Source organism: Chlamydotis macqueenii, chromosome 1 (genome assembly GCF_036417535.1).
Source record: "Chlamydotis macqueenii isolate bChlMac1 chromosome 1, bChlMac1.mat, whole genome shotgun sequence".
Classification (NCBI taxonomy): domain Eukaryota; kingdom Metazoa; phylum Chordata; class Aves; order Otidiformes; family Otididae; genus Chlamydotis; species Chlamydotis macqueenii.
This window is the reverse complement of record NC_141556.1, coordinates 132,964,703-132,980,293: the sequence shown is the minus strand read 5'-3', so window position 1 is coordinate 132,980,293 and position 15,591 is coordinate 132,964,703. Positions and strand designations below refer to the sequence as shown.

The following is a 15,591-nucleotide window of genomic DNA, read 5'->3' as shown; positions in this document are numbered from 1 at the left end:
TTGAAAAGTTATCTACTTGGAATTTCTTGAATCTTATACACACATGCTAAAAAAATATTACACATACATATCACATATAACAAGAGAAGTGACCTACAGCTGAGTATTTTCCTGAAACAGTGACATTTCAGTGAAACTTCGAGGAACTTGCACACTATGGTGATGGAGTGCATGATGAAAACTTTATACAGCGCAAGTCTGGTGGCTAAAATTAATTAAATATGGTTTTTAAAATGGCAGTGACTGAAGAATTCATTTAGTGTGTGTGTGCTGTGTGTGAACATGCTGGACAGTTATTACAAAAACTTTCAAGATTGAGACCTGAAAGCAGTTATAAATAAAACTGAATACTAGCATAAAATAAGCAGGTTTGGCTACACAATAGCGTTCATCGCGTAAGTGATCATCAGGATTAAGAACAGAAATCCTTTCAAGCCATCAAATAAATTTGAAATACTTGGTACTTTCATAGACTCCCCCCAAAATTCAAAGCTTTTCCGTTGCAAGTAATAAATCGTGAAAGGTGATGCAGAGTCAAAGTAACCGTTTTTACAGATTACTTTAAAACAGTGCATGGTTTTTATCTTTTTGTTCCAAGTACCAGATTGCACTTGGTGCAGTAATAAAGATTCCAACCCTGCAGTGATAGTCATCAAGTTTAGCACAACCGGAGTGTCTGTCAGAACATAAAAAGGATTCCAGCTTTTCATTAGCTTGTGTTGTACCAGATAGGCTATTTTACAGCATGCCCACCAGCCTGTTAAAAATATAAGACAACTGAAAGTTCTGAAAGCACTGTTTGAAATGAGGCAAACTCAAATATTACTGTTTTGAAGAGGTGCTACTAAAAGTTGAGTTACACCTAAGTATTCCATTTAGAGACGCTATTAAATTAGCTAGTAGATAAGAGTTGGTTGTCATAGAAAACATTCAAGAATGGTATTTCTGAGCCTTTATCTAACAATCACTACATGCCACCGAATTACAGCAAAATGACAGTCAGTTACCTTCAAAACAGAGCAGGGTCAGTCTGAAACACAGCATAACTTCTTTTGCAAGTCTGCAGGGGCAGACCTAGGAACAGCTTTCCATTGCCTTGCGTAATTAAGTGGCAAACCATAAGAAAGGCAGTTATGGCCTTTGCTAACAAGACAGAGTCCTCTTACGTTGCACTCACCATCACCAGCCTGGCTCAACCCACAGCACGCCAGCCACAGAGAAGAAAACCACCATCAAATACAGAGCAGAAATCGCCAGGGACATTTTGGCAAAATTGCATAGAAAGGACAGAGCTCAAGGCACTCTTGTACGTGCACCCTGGCAAGCAAGCTGGGTGAGTGATACAGAAAGCTGAAGTTAAGAAATTATTCTATCAGCTTCTAGAAATGAAGGGAAAACCAAAACAAAACCAGGTCAGGAACATACGAGCAAACAAAGTAATGCAAAGGCAAGGCTGAAGCATAATAGTGTTAGGGCGCACAAAGCAGCAGAACGAAAACCAAAGTTGTAAAGACCAAGCTAAGTACAATGACTGTCAGCCATCGACAGAAAACAGTCAAAACCTACTGATCTAGGGAATGGCAGTACAGAATCCATATAAGACACCAGAGAGAAACTGTCTGCTGTAAATTAAGGAAACAGAAAAAGATGAGGAAAAAAATCCATGAACCTAGGATAGCATTGGATTAATCATCAAAATATCTTCAATTTAAAGAGTTGTGAAGGATCTCGACACTCATGAAGTGTGTTATTTACATCTCCATTCACCCTGTAAACTGAGTTTTAGTCTTTCTCTGATAAGCATGCATTACATTAGTTACTTTTTTAAAAATCAGATGGAAAGTATTCATCTGCCTTTAATTCCTTACTGAAGTTTTTATCATTAATCCCCAAATTACTTCTACTAGCCACCTCCCACTGTGCGAGCCCTTTGTCAGAAAGCAGTATATTAGTAGACAAGCCTAAGCCTTCACCCTCTCTACGTTGCTACTACATAATACTAGGTGTCAGAAAACAGGATGGAAACCATTCTTACTAACTTTGTTCTTGTAATTTTGAAAGAATTACTCAGAAGACATATTGCTGCATTTCAAAAAAAGCTAGTATTCTACAGAAAATGTCAAAATCATCCTCTGTTTTGCCTATTACGTATCTCCATTATCCTTCTAACTTTAAGCCAGGCACTCAAGTAAGCTGAATGTCCTGAAAAAATTCATACATATTTAGGTTTTTCCACTGCAAGTTTATCTTGACAGCAGGGCTACTCATAAAAATACACTGCACAGAAATATGGAGATAAATATAATATTTAAAAGAAGCCTAAGCAACCAGGTTTTGCTGTCAGTGACTCTGCATCTCATCTCAAAGTAAGACAGAGACACCAATTTTAGAGACAGTTAGCTTTTCCACCCTACCACTGGTATAAATGCAATAACTCAGACCTCATCGCTGCTGTCCTCAGGGGAGGAGGGGATGGTTGTCAACGGGCAGTCTCCGCTGGATAAGGACTGAGGCTATTCTTTTATACAGATACACAGCACAGAAGAGGAATCTAACAAAATATCCACTCTGAAGGATTGATTTAAGTTCTTCTCAATTTTAGCTTGAAATACAGGCAGACATTTTCAGGCTTAATCTGAACAAGAAGTTATACTTGCCCCTCTCTTTTTTTGTTCTTTTTCTTCTACAAATGCTTCCAGATCAAATTTCCATACGCAAAGGGGGAAAAGAATTATGCATAGTATGAAGAGCAAAACCAGTTACAGACAGACAACAGGTGTGATGTAAGCAAAGAAATATTTCCCCCAACTCTTTTTTATGTACAAGTCCTACATTTGCTTTCACCACCTGCATTCATGCTGTTAGCTTTAGAAACATAAGAGACATCAGCTACAATCGCTGGCCAGTATCACCACACCCCTATTGCTATTACCACTCCATGCCTCCTTCTTGCTGTTTCTTCTGGCCAACACTGCAGAGAGCCCTTCAAGAAAAGGACCTGCACAGCCTCCTCCATGGACCGACACACAGCGTGGCAGTCGCGGTTCCCAGTCCAGCTTTCACGTATGGGTAACATGTACCTACAGGCACCAGTCACTTCCCAAGCAAGTGTGAACTGCATTCCTTCTAAGTTATCCTCCCTGAATCTGGAATACCTTTTTTTAAACCTAATCATCTATTCATCTGTTGTCTCTTAAATAAAAACCCTACTTCATTCCATTTTCACAAGTCTTTAAGGGGCTGAAAATAGGCAAATAAAGTGAGTAAGACTTAAAAGGAATTTTTCTATAACATGCAATACTTCCAAGTTTCCAATACTTGAAAATTTACTTTCCAGTGAGTTACCCAGTCTGTAGACTCATTTAGTATGCTTCAAGACACAACAGCATATACTTTCTCATTTCTGTGATAATCAGTTTATACCTTTTGGACCATATTGTAGCATCATTATAGAAAAGTAAGAGAGAGACTGCGTAGTCTGGTCCTGATCAGGGCTGAACTACGACAAAGATCTCAAAGGCTAAAAGGAAAAAAAAAGAAAAAAAACAAACTTACACTTGCACAAATGTATCAGAAGATTATGAAATGCAACAAAAAGCTTTGTAGTTGTAAAATTAGTATTATTTAGCATTCCATATACAGTATTCCAAAACAAAAACTAAAGATCAGGTCCTCTTTCATTTATGCACACAAATACATAACAAGTCAGTGTTCTGAGAAGAAATTTGATCCAAGCTGGAATCCCTTTTAGTTCACATTGAAATAAAACAAAACAAAAACCAACCAAACAAAAAAAAGTTATATTCTTTCTAGGAAAGGAAATTAAACTTCAATGTTCTCATACCTTAGAACTTCTAATTCTAATCAGTTGATATATCTGAATACCTTCTTTTCTAGTTGATAAAAAGAGAGCTAGGAGAGATAGGCTTTTGTCAAATTTATGGACTTTCAAAAGAGCAAATATTAGCTATCCACATGTATTACTACAACAACTAAGTTTGAATATTTCTTAAGTTGTTAAAGGAAGAGAGTGGGTACTTGGTGCTTTACAAATATCATTTTGTAATGTCATTTGCCTTAATATCAAGAAGAAATCTTCTGCACTTGCAGAGGAATTCCTCAGAAAGTCACCAACAGCGCACTGCTCAGTATTTATGAAGTGATTAGCATAAACAAACTTTTAAGCTGTCAGCAGTAAAATACTGCCTGTAAATGTTCTGCCCTCTCTCCAGTTTAGTTTACGATCTGCTTTAGAATATGAGCAACTGTAATTACAGTAAGTCATACATTTCAAGACTACAAAAATCTCTCTAAACTCTCAAAATGTACTAACTGTATTATTCAGTACAGAGAAGGGCATTGTGTATTTTAAAAAGCAACACTAACAAGGTTTAGACCAAAGATTTGTCCCAAATATTCCTGAAACAAGAAATAAATACTTATAAATGAGAACGGCAGAAAATTAAGGTCTTCAAATTAAACGGCACAGCTGGCATCAACGCACAACAGAAACAATTTATATAATGTAGATTCAACATTTACTAATTTGACAGCAATTTTTAAAATTAAAGTTTAGAGCTACCAGTGGAAAATAAAAATAGCTTTTCTCCTCTCTCCCCCCTCTCCATCCTGCTTTAAAAGTCAGAAGATGTGGGGTTGTAAAAACCTGAAAAAGGAAATGGTATGTGTGAAGCCAGCAGTTCAGCAAAGCGGCTGACTGGCCATTAACAGCTTTAAATATTCTTAAAATGCCAGTCTTCCCACATGAAAGGGTATTTTAATGTTATATTTAAATAAATCAAAAATATTGCTCGCAGCACTTACAGTTCTATCCTAAGTAAAACTGCCAGTTTTAGTTGTTTACTAGTACATATTTACAGTAGCACAAGAGCTCAACAAATTGTTTAAACATTTTTGTGAATTCAGCTCACTGAAACCTCTGTGCTGTATTCCACTTCCCCCTTCAAGCCTGGAATACTCTTCCTGAAAACATTCATCATTATTATTCAACCTGGCTTTGTTCAAATGCCTAACTCAATTTTCTTTCATAAAGCAAACTAATTAAACTATGCACAAAAGAACCGCAACAATGTTGTATGATTAGCACTGGCTAAGAGCTACGTACCTGCAGGAAATTCTCTCTACACCCAGATACATCTCCTCTGCCTTCAGTCCAGTCTCCCTTGACACAAGAGAGCTCTCGAACTATTTGTTCTGTGAAGCACCTAGCATACTTTTAGCACAGTGTAAATACAGCAGGTAAGGAAGAAAAGAAATTGCTGTTGCAGACATAGTAAGAGATGCTCAAATGGTAGGGATATCTATAGAGCTTTTCTGCGTTGTCTGTGGCAGACAACAAGCAATACCACCAGCTTTAACAGCAGCAGTCAGAGAGAGTATGTGTACATAAGCAGAGGGAGAGAAAGACAAGCAGAGGAGGGATGGTGGAAAAGGGGTTTTACAACCTCTTAAGCAACTTTGGCTTCCTCCCATCTACATTGCCTCCAAACTTGAAAAGGACTGTGGAAGCTCAGTTCATATATGATCTAACAGAGCCCTATCCACATACTGCGTGGCCAGCAAATCCATCCTTGTGGTCCAGATTTTTTATTCATCCAACAGAGTACCTAAAGAAACGCAAACACCTTTAGTCTGATGCAGAAATCTATGAAAGTCAAGTAGAGTGCACAATTTTTTTTTTTTTTTCATTGAAGGCACGAAGAACACTTTTGGGCCATTTCTGCATAGGCTCAGTCTGCTGCCAGCACGCCAGGCACAATCAGCTTGTCTCAGAGCAACACACTTGCTTCCCCTTGCTTGTACTCAATGCCAGCAGCAATATACTTCTGCTACCATCCTCTTCTAGTGCTTAAAGGATCTGTTTCTCTTTCCCCACTTGAGAATGCAAACAAGATAATGCTGGCTGTGACTCCCTGTCACTGTATTTTAACAAAGACAGAACTCGCCTCACCCCATCTATCTGCTGCTGCCACACACTGCCATGTACCCTGGCTTATGTAAAGGGACAACTACGTTGGTCCCATGTACTCGTGTCTAATCACGGCACCAAACCAAATAGAACTAAATAAACCCTTCAACAATTTCTTGATAGCTCCCCCTTCCAGAGGATGTTTCTGAAGGGAGGAAATCTCAGAGAGCAGCTTGCAGTCTCCTGGCACACCCAGACCCCTGGGCTTACCTGTGCTGCTGGTACTGATGGCTGTGCTGTTTCCCCAACTTCTTATTTCTCTAATTAAAAAGGAAACCCCTTCTTTAATCCCCTTACACAAGGGAGGGAATCCATCCTCCTTGCAGAAGCCACCAAAAATCTTTGTCCATCTATTTGGACAAACATTCATAAGGACCCTTCACTGCTACTAGACATTTCTGCAGCTAACAAAGTGCCAACGGTTCAGAAAAGACAAGACAGCTCCTAAGTGCTCGAAGGACTAGGCAGTTGCAAGTGCTCAGCTGTAGTATTTGCCGCAGTCTTACAAAATGGAAGAAGATGAAAGATCCAAAGCATCAGGAACACCCACAGAAAATCCGTATCTCTCTTTCCCACTTCAAGGTACAACTTTCCAATTATAAAAAAAAACCCAACAGGTGAAACAGGGTGTAATGGAGCAATCTCCACTACTTCTTCCTCAGCACAGCTGCACAGCTGTCACTGTACCTCCAGCCTAGGACAGAGGCAGGAACATCTGCCTTTCAGCTACTTGTGGAGATCACCTTTCTGGAGGCAATCCCTCCTCCACCCAGTGCTTATACCATTGAGCACCACAAAATACTTAGACAAGGACCTAGGTAGCATTTTCCTACAACAAGCTGAGAAAAAAAAAATTACAGATGACATACAAAGTTTTCCAGCTAACTGCAACACTGTTGATCTCATGATTAAAACTAGTACATATCTTCTGACCTTTCCGGAAAACTACTGTCTGCTTCTCTACAGCACTGCAGTGCAGGTATGCATACAAGAGATTTGGTATGAGAAATGCCATCAAACATGCTACAGCCCTTTTAATCTCTGAGCCCCTTACAGACCATAGTGACAATAAGGAGTTCCACCAAATTTAGCAGCTCTGATACCCTCTCACATTCCTCCACATACATGACTCACTTTTACAAAGTATGTTTTTTTAATGGGCTTTTAAAAGTGCCCCAAGAATTGCACTCCTTCCACTGAACCTTCCCGTGTTAATCTCTGATAGATTCCATACAGTACATAAATAATGGTACATGCTTCATTTTAGGTATGCACCTCATTAAAATGGTGCTACCCTCTTGTAGGTTTTATAAACTTCAGATGCTCCCTGAACTAATGTATGCTAGAGATGATGAAAGGCTCAACCTCATCTTTGCCCTGTGCTAAAAGGGATATCGTATTACCTCGAGAAGACAACAGACTTAGATTTCCATCAAAGAAGTTCATCCCTTTCATGAAAAGACTGAATTCCCTTGGTGTCTTAAATAGGTTTTGACCCTGTGAAGCTGAAGGCCTAGAATCAAATAATTTAACCATAACATCTACCTTTAATGCAATGTGTTGCTTAGTTTTAGATTACAACATGCAAATGGGAAGCTGCACAGAAAAGACACTATTTATGAGTAAAAAATATCAGTTCAAAACACTGTCCATACTTAAGCCACATATAATACTATTCTAATAAACCTGAAAAAGTAGTTTAGGATTAGTTTGGATGTAAGGTATCTGGACAGCCTCTTCCCTGGGGAGCAGAAAGGCTATCCCTCTGGTAAAATGAATGGAAGAGCACTAAAATTCTGTTAAAGGCTTTAGTATTTCAGAAAGATTCTGAAAGACATGAAGAGAGCACATGGAACAACCACAGCAAGCACATGCTTAGTGCTGCACCAATTTGGATCCAAAACGATCAAACGCTACCCATAAAGTAGGCACCTCTGTTCAAAACTATGAATCAGTCTTGAATCTACGCTGCTGAAGTAAGAGACATGTCACTTACCATCACAAAGAAGTGTAAACTTCTTCCATTTATTTAGATCCAAGACATGAAAATACTGTATTTTTGGTCCTATTCCAAAGACATCAAAACTAAAGCTGCTACTTTTTGTGACAGGGATCTTGGGAGGAGAGTTGCTAAGGGTAGGAGATAGTATATCCCCTCTACTACAAACTGTCTAGCTGTATACACCTGTGCTCAACACCTACTGCATACAAGAGAAAGTATTAGAGCAAGCCCAAACGGAAGAGATATGGCAGCTTGTGAAGACAATTGCTGCCTTCTGAATGACTGTGATGCAGCTCCTGACTTTCCTCCAGATTCATGTCCTTGTTGACCAAGCAGAAAGACTAACAGGGAAGAGATACGAGTACCTCTGAGGGTCACCATCACCATCTATGCATTGGTTCCTCTTTGTCTTTACACCTGCAGCAGATAAAAGGGGAGCCTGCTCACTCTTGGCTCAGGCACCTGAAGCCAGCCCTCCACTCCTGCAAGCCCCTGTTGACCATCCCAAAAGACAATAGACAGATATACTTGCCTTACAACTTTTAGGCAACGTGGGGAGTTTACACATACAAACACATGGACTGAGCGGTCACTCACCAAATCACCTCCTGCTGCCCCCAGGAGCAAGAGGCAGCATTGCTGCTCCATGGCCAGCACTGCTGCCGGAGTGAGGGGTGGCAGGAGATGGGCACACACTCTCAGCCCCCACCGCCCACACAGGTCAAGTCAGCTGGCAGGTATGTGAAGGTACAAAAATGGTATTCACACAGAAATATACTCTTAAAATAAACTACAACTCACTTAAGGACTTAACTGTTTCACTTTTTAGTGGCTTTACCTGAAGCAAATGTATCATCTCTCCACTCAGACATCCTAACTAAAGCTGTTCATACACAGAACATGCACTTCACCATTACCAGTCATTGCTGCAATGTAAAACCAAGCTTCACTGCATATAACTAATATTAAAGCTTCCTACCACTACATCAAAATATCACAGATCTATGGAACCCTTGAACCTTAAAAGAAGTCTTCAAATAAGCCATTAGTATGTAAGTAAGTATTAGTAAACCACTGTTTAACAAAAAACAAATCACAGTAAAAAAAGGATTATTCACCAAATCATATCGGAATGTTAACAAATATTCTGGGACTTCAAATTACACTGAGTCAAACTGCAAATCAGAAGTATTTGCAGAAATACCAGGACACGTAATGAGAACACCTGTAACAATCAAGTAAAAATAATTTTCTGTTTAACATTTCTGTTGCTTCATACTTACAAACTGCTCTACTAAGCCTCAACATCTTTACACAGAATTTTCTGGCTTTTCCCACACGGTAGAAAAATCTTGGAGTTCTGGTCTACTTAGGCTGCAGTTCTTGCACTTTAAAGAACACAAACGGCATAGTCCTTTACAGTTAAGATTTTAATCTCTGGAAGAAGCAATCAGCGTTAAGGCTGGGTGCCTAAGGCTACTTCTTTCAAATGGGAATAATCAGAACTTTAGATGCCCCGCAGATGCAGAGGTCAAGAAATGGGTTAACAGCCTCCCTTGTGTAGACTCCTTGAAGCGGCATCCCGGTCTCTTCCTCTAATTTGGTTTATATTTACACGAAGAAAATATTACAGTTGACTGTCAAATGGTATTTTCAAAGATCATCTTAAAACATGCAAGAATAACTGTGTATTTAACCCGTCCTTGTTTGAGGTAAGCGTATCCAGACGAGTAAGAAAGCCAGCTGCAGTGTCCTGGACAGTTAATGATAAATGTCGTTTCCTGTTAGTGATGCTATTTAACGTCAAGGGATAATTACTGAGGACTTCATTTCTCCCTGTACATCCACTCCATTATGCATCAACTGCAACAGTAAAGGGAGTAAACAGGGCTCACTCAGAGCTCACAATCCCATTGGAATAGTAAGAAAACAATGAGGCAAAATCATAAGAAAGACATTCATGTACAAAGGGCAGAAGGAGCAATCTGCACTTGCTTCAGGCTTTTTCACATTCTCTCTTCTTACGTAAGTCATGTAATTGTTTCATACAGATACTGGAATTAATACTTTGTCAGTACTATAAATGTCACTCTAACGAAAACAAAATTACACTTGGAAAGGAAACACTCCAATGCCACTTTCGAATGCAGGCAGCTACTCCAGAAAACAATGCCTCTGTCTTATGAGAGCATGGTAGCTGGACGCAGCAAGGACAGCCGCAGCAAAGAAAGGAAAAGGCATCTGCACATTCAAGCAAAAATACACAAAGTCCGAGGAAACACATTTTAGAGGAGTGATTACTTCTTCCCTGAACCTGGCTACATGAAGATAATGCTTAGCATAGGACCAAATTTTAATAACAACTGAATTAGAGACAGTCAAATTTGTCTATGTGGCTTCTAATTAGTATGAAAGTAGTTTATACTTGCAGCTGTAAAACACAATCAAAAGCTAGAATCTGTTTTTTCCAGATCTGAACATTACTATGAAAAGATACAATAAAGCAACCTGAAAGGTATCACATAAATAGTACTACATTATTACACAAATATTACTACATATTTACACCAAATAGAAAACTAGAGCATCAGTTCCATCAACTGAGTCTTGAACAAAATCAACAGACATTACATTTGTATTCAAAACCAGATCACGTTAAAGCTAAAAGCTATACAAGTACTTCCAAGTCTCCACTTCAGTTTTACCATACACTCTTCCCCGTTGCCTCCTGCTTGCAGTACTGTGAAACTTCCATAAATAAAAGTAGCAACAGAAGCATCTTCAATGTACTTTCCCTTTACACTGGTTCAAGTAATATAATCCTTAAATAGTACTTATATTTTATGATGCCCTAAGGGAGAAAAACTGCCCCAAGCACGCAGCCTGGTTGTACGAGTAATTTCCCCAGACACACTGCCAGTGTAGCCCACTCACGTGTGCTGTGGGTTGCTGCAGTCTGAGCAACCCACTTGATGGTGGCCCGTGGAGAACTGGAATGCCCCAAGACATTCACTCTCCTATTTATTACCTGATGTTAATATGACAGCTTCAAACATAACTGTAACACAGTGAATGCCTTCCTAACATTACTCTTTCCACCTGCACAAGTGCTGCAGTTGTCACTGATCCTGACTGACTGCCTCACTGATTGCTTTTCTCTGCCACTTCCAAAGAGTAAGGTGCAGTATGAAAGCTTTAAAAATCCAAAGGTTTAAGACTGCTACTCTGAATAATAAAAAATTCATAACCAGTCAAACTTGAAGAGCTGCTCACAAGTCAGATGCAAGATGCTCTGAAAAGTTACTGTCAAATCTACAAAGTCTATGCTTTTTAAGTTTTAATAATAAAGTCTACATTAGTTAGAATATGCACGAATCACAAGTGAAGTTTCCATTATTAGAACTCACTAAGACATCAGTATTTCACCTCTTCATTAAACTTTTAGGCTTTAGGATTATTTTTTTGCTATCTCCTACAGCCTAATCAATCAGTGAGAAACAGAAAATAACTGTATGGAAAGGCATCAACTTCAAACTGCAATAAGTAACTACTTAGAATTTTTTAAAAACACTCCAAATGTCTATTGCTAAAGAACAATTGAGCATAAAATTTAATTTGACCATTAATCTAATTACTGCAGCATTGCAATCTGCGTTGCAGTTTGTCCCAGTAGCTAAAGACAGGGATGACGCGCACCCCTGTTAAGAACAGAACTTTTCATACCATACTTAACTACTTTCTTCGGACCATCGCGCATCTACGGAGAAGACGATTCCCCAGGCAAGACAGCCCTCTAAGTCAGCAATCGATGTGTGCCATAAATGCAGTTTAACCGTAAAGAAAACATGACCGGTGTCGCATCGCAAGCCGGCCGGGGCCCCCCAACCGGCCACCCTTCCACGGCGCACCCCCAAGCCTCTTACCAAACACAAGGGCACGTTCCCAACGATGTCATTTTTAACTCCTGTCCAGTTTTTCAGGTTAACAACCCTTCCCCGGGGCCCCGCCAGCCCCAGCGGTCGCCTGGCGCCGCGGCAGCGAGGAGCGGGGTAGGGGCTTCCGCAGCCCCCGCCGCCCTCGGCCAGAAGGGCGCGGAGACTCCGCCGCCGCCGGGGGAGGCAGCGCGGCCGCCCCGGCCCGGGGAGGCGGGGCCGCCCCGCGCTCCTGTCAAACGCCGCCGGTCCTGCCGCTCCGGCGGGCGGCAGGGAGCGGGGCCCGTCCCGGGCGCAGCCCCGCGGCGGAGGCACCGGCAGGGCGGGCAGCTGGCTGCCCCGGGCCGCTCGGGGACTACCCCCGCGCCCTGCCGCCCTTGCTCCCGGGGACTCCCGCTGCCCGGGAGCCGCGACCCCCACCCTCCGGAGAGGAGGTCTGTTGGTGCCAGGAGGCAGAGCCGCCCCGCTCCTCTCGCCCGGGGGGCGGCGGCACCCGCCGCGCTGGGAGCGGGCAGCTCCAGGAGGCCGAGATGCGGGGCAGCCCCGGCCGGACCCGCTGCTCACTCCAGGGCGGCGGAGGCAGCCGGAGCCACCTCGAAAAGGCAGGAAGGGGATCGAGATGAGGAGCCGCCGCCGCTCTCCTTCCCCTGCGGCGCCCGGCGCGGTCACAGCGGAGGTGGCGGTGGGAGCCAGGGGAGGGGGCGCGACCCCCGCCTCGCCTCCCTTTCTCTCCTCGCTTCTCCCTGCCCGCCGCTACGGGGAGCGCCGCCGCCGCCACTCACCGGGCGGGCGGGGAGCGGGTCCCCAGCGTCCCGCAACGGCTCCCGCGCCTGTCAAGCGGCTCCTGCCTTCGCCCGCCTCACGCCGCCGCCATGTTCCGGGGGCACCGCGCATGCCCGGCAGCAGCACCGGGGGCGCGGGCCTCCCCCCCAGGCCGCCCCCCTTCCGCCCGCCGCGGGGGCAAGCGGTAGTGGCGGCGCGGTCCGGTGGCAGCAGAAGCCGTGGGGACGCGGGGTCGCCGCCATGCCCGCACCTCGCCCATACCTGTGGGGGCCGAGCCACCCCGAGTACAGCGCGGCACAGACCGTGTCACCCCAGCCGTTCCCCTCCGCTGCAAACCTGAAACGCCCCGCTCCCCCGGAGCCATTTTGCGGCGGCCCGGCTGCCCTTCGCCTCCCGCCGCAGTGAGGGCGGCGGCCGGGGTTTGGGGCGGAGGGGGTCTTCGGCGGAACCGGCAGCGGCCGCCGCACCGGTTCTGCCGGTGTCTGCGCTCCCGTCCCCTCGGTGCGGCGGGAAGGTTGGGAAGGGTGAGCGAGATTCGGCGGGCGTTCGCGGTCCCGGGGGCGGCGGGAGGCGGGGGAGAAATGACCCCACGGCAGGTGTCCGCGTGGGAGACTCCAGTGTAAGCGGGTAACGGCTGGGAAACGCGGGAGGAATGAAAGTCACGGGTTCCTGCGAGGAGAGGTAAGGCCGTGCCCCGCAGCCGCACCTGCGGCTACCGGCCGCTGCCGCGCGCCCCGTCCGTGTAACGGTGCGGCCACGCGGCCCCGCACCGCCGCGGCCCGCACCGTGCGCCCGCAAGCGATCGCGGCTGTACGACGCCGGTGCTCGTCGGTGCGCATCTACCCGAGAAACTTTACACAAGTTTTTACAGATCCACGCTTAAAAAAAAAAAAAAAAAATACCGCGTAATAGTTGAAAAGTCCTTCCTGCGCTTTTTAGGAGGGTGCGTTCCCGTTGTGGAAGCTCTGGGTATTTTATTTCGGAGCCCAGGAGGTGCGTAGCCGTATCAAACTGGTGAGAGATTGCCTCTTAAATACCGCCGGTGTTGGAGGCTTTCCGTGCCCGAGTTTCGTCTTCACGACTTACACGACTTGAAAGTGAAATTTTAAATTCAAAACTAAACTAAGGTCACGAGAGGGAGACTGCAGGAGGTTTTTCAATGGAAAAAAAAAAATCCAGATATATACCCCAAACCCCTGAAACTCTTCTATATGAAAGTGAAATTCATACAGCCCACTTTGATATCCTGCATATATTGCAAGTGACTACTTAACAATTTATTTTAAGCACTTTCATAAGCAGTAAATGGTTCTTCAGAAACATGGAAAACTAATCCTTGCCATAAATTATAAATATTTAATACAAGAGAAAGACAAAGAAATACTGAAATACTAAAGTATGCTTACAGAAAATCTTTATGGCCGAGTGTGGTATACCCATAACCAATGCAGACTGATGCTGCTTAATTTGAAATATTTTCCCCTTTCTATCATATTGAACTTTTGCAGGAAAACGAGAGATCATTTGCATTGGAGAGATGGATATAGAAACGTGCCAAGTGTCACAAAATAAGTCATTGGGAGACATGGAGGAAAAGAAAACATATTTTAAAGATATTCTTTAAAGCCAAGTCGGTGCTAGATAGAACATCTGAAGAATGCATTCCCGAAGAGCCGGTGGGACACAATGCTGTTGGTTTCTACAGCTCTTGTTACACAGCCTGACCAACGTGACCTGGTGCGGTGCTCTACCTGCTAGTAATTTTCCCAGGAAGCTGAAGTCAGGAAGCCCGGCCAGCATTAATTCTGCTTGTTAGACCCTTGATGTGATGAAACTGAGAATAAACAATAGATGTAAGAATAAATGTCTACAAGGTCACAGACACATCACCAGTAAAAAGAGCAGAATAGAATAAAACTTTTCATGCTCTCTCCTAATCCAGGATCCAGATGGGTCCACAATGTCTTCACGTGTGTCCTTCACCTACCAGCTTGAGCTTATGTAAAGCAAACTATTTACAGGATTGTTAGAAAAGGAGTCCTGTCCGCTTCCATTTTCCAGCAGAATGATGAGCTTTCTAGTAACTTGCCCATCATCTTTCGTTTCTTTTTAGAGGTGTTAAACTGAATTATTTGGGTCAGAAAAGCCAGGCAATTTTTAAGTTCTCCGTGTTCTTCACAAAGAGAGATAAATGTGTGTATGTATAGGTGTGTGTATATATATGTGGTTTCATAGGTTTTTTTTGCAGGGAGATTCCATGATTTTAGAAAGAAGCAACAATATCAAAATAAAAACAAGATGTTTCATGGAGGTAGACTCCAATGAACTTAGACAACCGGTCAATCTGATGTTCTGGGAAGTTGATGCAAACGAAAAATTTTTAAGAGAGCTGGCAATTCTTCAAAGAAATAACATCAAGAGTGTAGGCAAGTGAACTATCCATGTAGGAGAGGTAAGGGGCATAGTAAAAGATCAGCCTGGCTGTCACAAGCTCTTCCTGAACCTCAGATGGGAATGAAGCATCCAGAAAAGAAAAGCTGGGTCAGATTACCTGGGAGAGCTACAAAAGTGTAGCACAATCGTGCAGGGATGAAATAAGGAAATTATGGCAGCAGCTAGCAAGGGATATTGGGAGTAACATGAAATCATTTTAAGTACATTACCAGAAATGGAAAAGAATCAAACAAATGATTACTCCGGTATTAGGCAGAACTGGAAAGTTTTTGACAGGCAACACTGAGAAAGCCAAGCTTCTTAATATTTTTGCACCTAATTTTTTTTTTTTTTTTAAAGAGTATCAGGCACTATTGGTACTTGGGAAAACAGACAGATTTAGACTTGGCTATCAAAGGACCGAGTGAGAAATTATTCAGACAAAACTTGCT

General features: G+C 43.1%; 1 protein-coding gene across 1 annotated transcript in view; it reads right to left on the bottom strand.

The window, feature by feature from the left end:
• SCML2 (Scm polycomb group protein like 2) overlaps nucleotides 1-12,796 on the bottom strand; it is a 78,820-nt gene extending 66,024 nt beyond the window's left edge. The window contains exon 1 of the mRNA XM_086767568.1: nucleotides 12,706-12,796. The gene's annotated coding sequence lies outside the window, so the exon portion shown is untranslated. The remainder of the gene's footprint in view (nucleotides 1-12,705) is intronic.
• Nucleotides 12,797-15,591: the final 2,795 nt, after the last annotated feature.